The 7,741-nt window shown below is 39.5% G+C and overlaps 1 pseudogene; it reads left to right on the top strand.

Moving 5' to 3' along the window:
- Positions 1-3,985: 3,985 nt before the first annotated feature.
- On the top strand, positions 3,986-5,604 carry LOC136404149 (FUN14 domain-containing protein 2 pseudogene; annotated as a pseudogene).
- Positions 5,605-7,741: the final 2,137 nt, after the last annotated feature.

Raw genomic sequence — 7,741 nt, 5'->3', positions numbered from 1 at the left:
CTGGTCACAACATGGCGACGCCCAGGATGGGCAGAGCATCGCCCCCTGGTGGGCAGAGCATAGCCCATGGTGGGCGTGCCGGGTGGATCCCGGTCGGGCGCATGCGGGAGTCTGTCTGACTGTCTCTCCCTATTTCCAGCTTCAGAAAAATGCAAAAAAAATAAAATAAAATAATTTTGGAAAATAATGAGGGATTCTTCCTGCCAATTATCAAGAATTAGTATAATAAATGCCCTGGCTAGAGAGCTCAATTTATTAGCGTATCTGTCATCCCAAAGTGCAGAGGTGGCTGGTTCAATCCCCGGCCAGTGCACATATAGGAATAGATTGATATTTCTGTCTTTCTCAAATAAATAAATAAATAAATATCTACTAAGAAGAAGAATTAGTATAAAAATTTAGTAATTCTAATAATGTAACATTGGCACAAGGTTATAAGCATAGACCAATGGACAAGAAGACAATGATAATTTGCATAACAGAGGTAGCATTATAAATTAATGGGATGGGATATTACCAATAGTGCTGCAAAAATTGGCTAATTGCATATAAAAACTACACATCCTTACCTTAACTATATACAAATTACATTCCAGTCTTGCTTTCTTCTTTCTTTCTATCTTTCTTTTTTGAGAGAGAGGTAACAGAGAAAGAAGCATTGACTGCTTCTTGTTCATGGCTTAACCGGGAATCTTGGGCTCAATCCAAGCCAGTGACCCCTTGCTCAGGCCAGCAACCTTGGGCTCAAGCCAGCAACCCTGGGCTTCAAGTCAGCAACCTTTGGGCACAAACTGGTGACCTTTGGGGTCATGTCAATGATCCTGTGCTCAAGCCAGCTACCCCAGCATAAGCTGGCAACCTTGTGGTTTTGATCCAGCGACCTCAGTGTTCTGAGTCCATGCTGTATGCACTGTGCCACCACTTGTTAGGCAACACATTTCAGTATTAAAATCTACATTTGGGGCCCTGGACGGTTGGCTCAGTGGTAGAGCATCGGCCTGGCGTGTAGAAGTCCTGGGTTCGATTCCTGGCCAGGGCACACAGGAGAGGCGCCCATCTGCTTCTCCACACTTCCCCCTCTCCTTCCTCTCTGTCTCTCTCTTCCCCTCCCGCAGCCGGGGCTCCATTGGAGCAAAGATGGCCCGGGCGCTGGGGATGGCTCCGTGGCCTCTGCCTCAGGCGCTAGAGTGGCTCTGGTCACAACAGAGCGACGCCCCGGAGGGGCAGAGCATCGCCCCTGGTGGGCGTGCCGGGTGGATCCCGGTCGGGAGTCTGTCTGACTGTCTCTCCCCGTTTCCAGCTTCGGAAAAATACAAAAAAAAAAAAAAAAGCTACATTTGGAAATCAAAACTTTAAAATTTTTAAAAAAATACAGGAGGATATCTTCATGATCTTAAGAGAGAATTTCTTATTCTAGACAAAAGGAGCAGTCATGCTAAAATAATTACTTTTTATATGTTATCTTCAAAATTCTTCTTAAACATATTTGGCTTATTTGGCCAAGTATCTATAAAAAATACCCCAAATGCAGTATCTAATAAGATAGAAGTTTATTTCTCTCTCTTTAAAAAAAAAAAAGGATTGATTTTAGAGAGAGAGAAAGGGAGAGAGAAAGACAGAAACATTGAGCTGCTCCTGTATGTGCCCTGACTGAGGATAGAACCTGCAACCTCTGTGTGCTGGGATGACACTCTAACCAACTGAGTTATCTGGCCAGGCTATTTCTCTTTTTTGTAATAGTTCAGCGCAGGTAGATGGAACCATCCTGGAGATCCAGACTAGTTGGGTAGCTTTGTTATCCTCAACACATAGCTTACAAGATTACTCTAGTTTTTAATATTTTTTAAAAATTTATTTTTATGGATTTTAGAGAGAGGGGAGAGAGAGAGAAAAGTCGGGGAGTGGGAAGCATCAACTTGTAGTAGTTCCCTTCCGTATGTGCCCTGACTGGGAAGCCCAGGGCTTTGGACCGGTGAGCTCAGCATTCCGGACCAACATTCCATCCACTGTGCCACCACAGGTCAAGCTCTAGTTTTTAACATTTAACACAAGAGTGTGAAGGAAGGTGAAGAGACACGCTCAGTATTTTAAGGCCTGTAACTGAAAGCAGTGCACAGTACTTCCAAGTACATTCCATTGTTGTCAACTTAGTTACCCAGCTGCAAGAAAGGCTGCAAAATGTAGCTTAGCTGAGTAGACTTGTGTCTAGCTCCAACTATTATTGTGGAAGAAGGAGAGAATAGAGTTCAGTGGACAACTAGCTGTATATTCATTAACTACATTAATATTTAAATTTCTTCATAACAAAAGACATCATCAAAAAATTGAATACTCAAACCAAAGATTGTTAGAAATTATTTTCAAGGCAAATTGGGGCCCTGGTTGGTGGCTCAGTGGGTAGAGCATCAGCCCAGCATATGGATATCCAGGTTTGATTCCTGGTCAGGGCACACAGGAGAAGCAACCATCTGCATCTCTCTCCCTTTCTCTCCTCCTTCTCTTCCTCTTTCCCTCCCATAGCAGGTGTCTTGATGGTTTGAGCATCAACCTCAAGTGCTGAGGATAGGCTAGTTGGTCCAAGCATGTCAGCCTCAGGTGCTGAAAATAGCTTGGTTGATCTGAGCATTGGCCCAAGATGGAGTTGCCAGGTGGATCCTAGTCGGGGTGCATGTGGGAGTCTATCTCCCCACCTCTTACTTAAAAAAAAAGGCAAATTAGTATCAAGGATATATGTAGACTCCTACAATCAAAAATGGACAGACAACCAAATAGAAAAATGATTAAATAGTCATTTCAAAGAAGAGGAAAGTAGAATGGTTAATGATGCTTATATTTCTTAGCAATCAAGGAAATGCAAAATAAAATGGGGAGATAGTATTTCACACCTATTATATTGGTAAAAATTACTATAGTTGATAGCCCTAATTATTGGAAAATATGTGGGAAATTGGAACTCTTATTCACTGATGTGAATATAAATTGGAATAACCTCTTTGAAGTTTTCAAAGACATTTAGAAACACTTAAAATGGCAGCAATTGCTGGTTGGTAGTAGTTTGCCACAATACAAGTGTCTGCTGTTCCCTTCTTTCTTGGAAATAGAAATTCTAATTTATAGTCGGGTATATGGCCATTTAGAATAAAGACTGCATTTCTCATACTCTCTTGCAGGTAGGTTTGGAAATGTGATTAAGTTCTAGCCAAGTTCTGAAACAAAAATTTCTGCTCTAGACATTTAAGCCAGGAGACATGTTCAAGGATTCCTTACTTCACAATCTGTAATAGCAAATAGTGGAAATAATATATCACTCAACAGGGAAATTAATATACAGAGTTGTGGTTTAATACAACACTTAAAATTAATGAACTGGATCTACCGCATTTCCCCATGTATGGGACACTCCCATGTATAAGATGCACCTTAATTTTGGGGCCTGAAATTTGAAAAAAAATGTATTATATAAAGTTATTTAGCTCAAGTTTTATTCATCAAAAAATTCATACAACTCCTTGCTGGACCAGGTGGTGGCACAGTGGATAGAGCTTTGAACTGGGACGTGGAGGACCCAGGTTCAAAACCCCAAGGTCACCAGCTTGAGTGTGGGCTCACTGGCTTGAGCATGGGATCATAGACATGATCCTGTGGTTGTTGGGTTGAGCCCAAAAGTCGCTGGCTTGAACCCCAAGGTTGCTGGCTTGAGCCCAAGGTCACTGGCTTGAGCAAGGGGTCACTTGCTCTGCTGCAGCCCCCCCCCCCCCCATCAAAGCACATATGAGAAAGCAATCAATGAACAACTAAGTAGACTAAGGAGACACATGAAGAATTGATGCTTCTCATCTCTCTGCCTTCCTGTCTGTCTGTCCCTATCTGTCCCTCTGTTTGTCTCTCTCTCTGTCTCTGTCACACACACAAAAAAATACAACTTCTCAACAAGTAGAAAAAAGTAGGAAATGCAAGTAAAAAAATTCTACAACCACTGTATAAGATGCACCCAAATTTTTTGAAAAAAGGGGCATCTTATACATGGGGAAATACAGTATATGATCAGCATGGATCTCATACAGAATATATGAAAAAAGTAGATTTCAGAGATCAGCTAGTTGAAATGGCCGCGTCCAGTCAAAGACACTTTGACTCACTGGACCTTGCAGAATTGGCCAAAAAGCAGCCATGGTGGCGCAAGCTGTTTGGGCAGGAGTCTGGGCCCTCAGCTGAAAAGTATAGTGTGGCAACGCAGCTGTTAATTGGAGGGGTCACTGGATGGTGCACGGGTTTCATATTCCAGAAGGTTGGAAAGTTGGCTGCAACAGCTGTGGGAGGAGGATTTTTTCTCCTTCAGATTGCAAATCATACTAGGTACATCAAAGTTGACTGGCAACGAGTAGAGAAGGACATGAAGAAAGCGAAGGAACAGCTGAGGATCCGTAAGAACAACCCCATATCTACAGGGGTGAAAAGCAAAGCTGAGGAAGTGGTGTCATTTGTGAAGAAAAATGTTCTAGTGACTGGTGGATTTTTTGGAGGCTTTCTGCTTGGCATGGCATCCTAAGGAGGATGACTTCGCTTCTGTTATTCCTGATTATTCCACCTAGCAGCCACTTCACTCCATCATAAGACGAGTCTCCTCTTCCTCCTTCTACTTTTCTCCTGTGCCTTCCTTTCTGCTGTAGCATATATGAATGGCTTCCGTAGGCATCTGTTGGTGCAAACTGATACAACCCTACTGTGAGCTTCACAGCAACAACAGAAGAGACAATATACATCAACTCTCCTCCCAGAACACTCCCCAGTTGACTCATCTGTAAGTCAACAAGAATGTTCCTTTCCCCCTACATAAGATACTTACTAGAACATAGTGCAAGATAGCTCACCGTGGAAGAGGAGTAGATCTTCAAAGGCTGTCCCAGACTTAATTTGGAAAAGGAATAACAAGCATATAGATACCTTATTACGTGCTACATGGAAAGGAAGTAAATACATTTGCCTTTAAGCATGAAATATTTTGTTATCTTGGTGTCTACTTTCTTTTTTAGTTGGTTTTAGATTACAGAAAGAGAGATGTTTATACCTGTTATAATTATCCTGACAAAATGGCTATGTAAGCACTAAAATTGAAAATCTTTGAATATAGAATGAACTTGTGTTAAAGGTATACATGCTGAGCTGAAGATAACTGTGTTTGGTGGGAAAATATTTAGGGAAATTAACCAATAGATACATCATTAGATAGTCAGACTTAATGAATCATTTAGGGGTAATAAGACATGATCTGGGGCAAGAGGTTTCCACCACACAGGATAATGCATCTCATGGCTGTTAACAAAGGGTTTATTTATGGTAAAATTAGTAACTTTAAGCGAGAGAAGGAAGAAGCCCTTGGGTTTTTATTTTATATACAAGGTTTTAAGCTTTGAAATGTGAAGTATTCTTTACTTCTTGTCAAAACATTAGAGGTAGTCATAGTTCCTCTGTGCCAATTCTGCTATTTCTTTATCCAGTTAATATAAAATATATGACATTTGAACCAGAGTTTTAAAGGGTGGCATTCCAGGTATTCAGAACTGAGAATGTTGGCAATAGCACATGTGAAATAAATTATTTCTATCATAAAAAAAAAGAAAAAAGTAGATTTCAGGATGATACATGCAGTATATTAATATAAAATTTAAAAACATAAAACAATCATAAACATGTAAGAGTACAAAAACAGGCATGAAAAGAATACATACTAACCTAAGAATAGTGGTTATGTCTGTGGAGGAAAGAGGGTACATGTAGGGTAAAATTTTGTAACTTTAAAATTGGCAAAATGTTAAAATCTTTGGGCATTATTTAATTTTCTGATATTTTCTATATGTTTGAAATAATTCTCAATTAAAAGATTGTAAAATATTATAGAAGTGCCATAGTTATTAAATTGTTAAGGTCTTAGAAACATATTTCATAGAAAGATTTAAAAATAAATGCTTAGCCCAGTGGTACTCAAACTTTTTGAAGTTGGGCGCATTTAAAATCCTACAAATAATTGTACGCACTCTATATACAAATTTCTGAGAAATATGTTATAATAATTAAGTCAAATATGAAAGAAAAAATATAAAGTACAAGCGTGCTTTTATGGTAATTAAACAAAATAAATATGACAAAATTAAATTTATTCTGACATTAAAAAACATTTTTATGTTACAGTTTTTGAGTTATGCTATTTAGAATTCGTAAAAAAGAGGGGTTAAAAATAAAAAAACAACAAAGAAGTTATCTTTTTATATATATAGATACATTCTTAGTAAGATTTAGTAAATTTGGCAGGTCCCAGCACGAATGTGTTAAGTTTTTTCATTCTTGTGTTTATGAGAAACATGAGCCTGATGTGTCCTAGCGATTTCTTCAATGTTGTGCATATATTTGAAGGCAAACTCTCACTTCCTCGTCAATACATTGAAGAATTCCTCTCTTTTTACTCTTAATTGTGTTGAGGGTAAAAAATCCTAATTCACATAAATAGAATGTTGAAAATTGTAGAAAAATGTTCAAAGCTTTTTTAGATATTGCCACATATTCTTCCTTTATAGAAATCCAAAAGGCTTCAAGAGACAATTCCTTATGTTTAATCATCAATCCACAATCAATGGATATAGCTGCCAGTTCTTCTTCTTCTGTTAATGTTACACCAAAATCATTGAAGCTTCCATGAATGGGTTTCTAATCCAATCATATTATTCAGTGGTAAGTGATGGAAAATGCTATAAATTAAATTCTGCCCCTCAGCCTTCAAATCATATTTTATTTACACTTAACTTTTGCTTACTTCCATAATTGGATTCTTCAATATCATGCTTCTTTTTGAGAAATCTGTCCATTTTGTTTGGGTGAATTTATCTAAAAATAATAGAATGATGTGTTAATAATAAAGATAATAATAATGTGTTAACAAAAAGAGTGGTATTTCCATAATGAAATGGTATAATAGAGTAACTATATTTATTTTTATATCTGGGCACATCCTGTGAACCAGCACAGCTAGTAATTCCAGGTCCCGAGTGGGAACAGTGCAGAATTAAGGAAATACACAGAATTAAGAAAATATGGGGTCAGGAGGGCCTGGTAATTGCTGCTAGCAACAACAAAGCATGCCCCAAAACCACATCTTGCTTTATTTATAGGGCAAAGTGGGCCAGTAGCAAATCAATGAGATCTTTGATCATGTTTCCAAGGCAATCCAAGAATTTTACCAAGTGCAGAAAACCCCCACCATACACATCATCTTAACTTTACACCAAACAAAGGATAGAAGAAACTTGACTCCAGTCTTTTGGGGGAACATGGGGGGGGTAGTGTAAGCAATCCAGCACCACAGCTTAACAGCCTTTTGCAACCTAATCAGGCAAGTGAGGTGGGGGGTTGGGCAGACTCTCAGCTTACAGCCAATTCCCCGCACCTCTGTCCCCCAAAAATCCAAACTCCAAACCCCCTGTGAGGTTTTTGGTCCCCAACAGGCACATATTTCTCTGGAATACCATAGGGCGCACCTAGAAATCTTCTAGGGTATACAGAGGACCCAGGTTCGAAACCCTGAGGTCACTGGCTTGAGCGCGGGCTCATCAACTTGAGCAGGGTCACTGGTTTGAGCGTGGGATCATAGACGTGACCCCTTGGTCACTAGCTTGAGCCCAAAGGTCACTGGCTTGAAGCCCAAGTTCACTGGCTTGAGCAAGGGGTCACTCGCCCTGTTGTAGTGTTG

This window comes from Saccopteryx leptura, chromosome 4, assembly GCF_036850995.1.
Source record: "Saccopteryx leptura isolate mSacLep1 chromosome 4, mSacLep1_pri_phased_curated, whole genome shotgun sequence".
In the NCBI taxonomy this organism is placed as follows: Eukaryota; Metazoa; Chordata; class Mammalia; order Chiroptera; family Emballonuridae; genus Saccopteryx; species Saccopteryx leptura.
The sequence above is the reverse complement of the archived record's forward strand: the minus strand, read 5'-3'. Positions and strand labels throughout refer to the sequence as shown.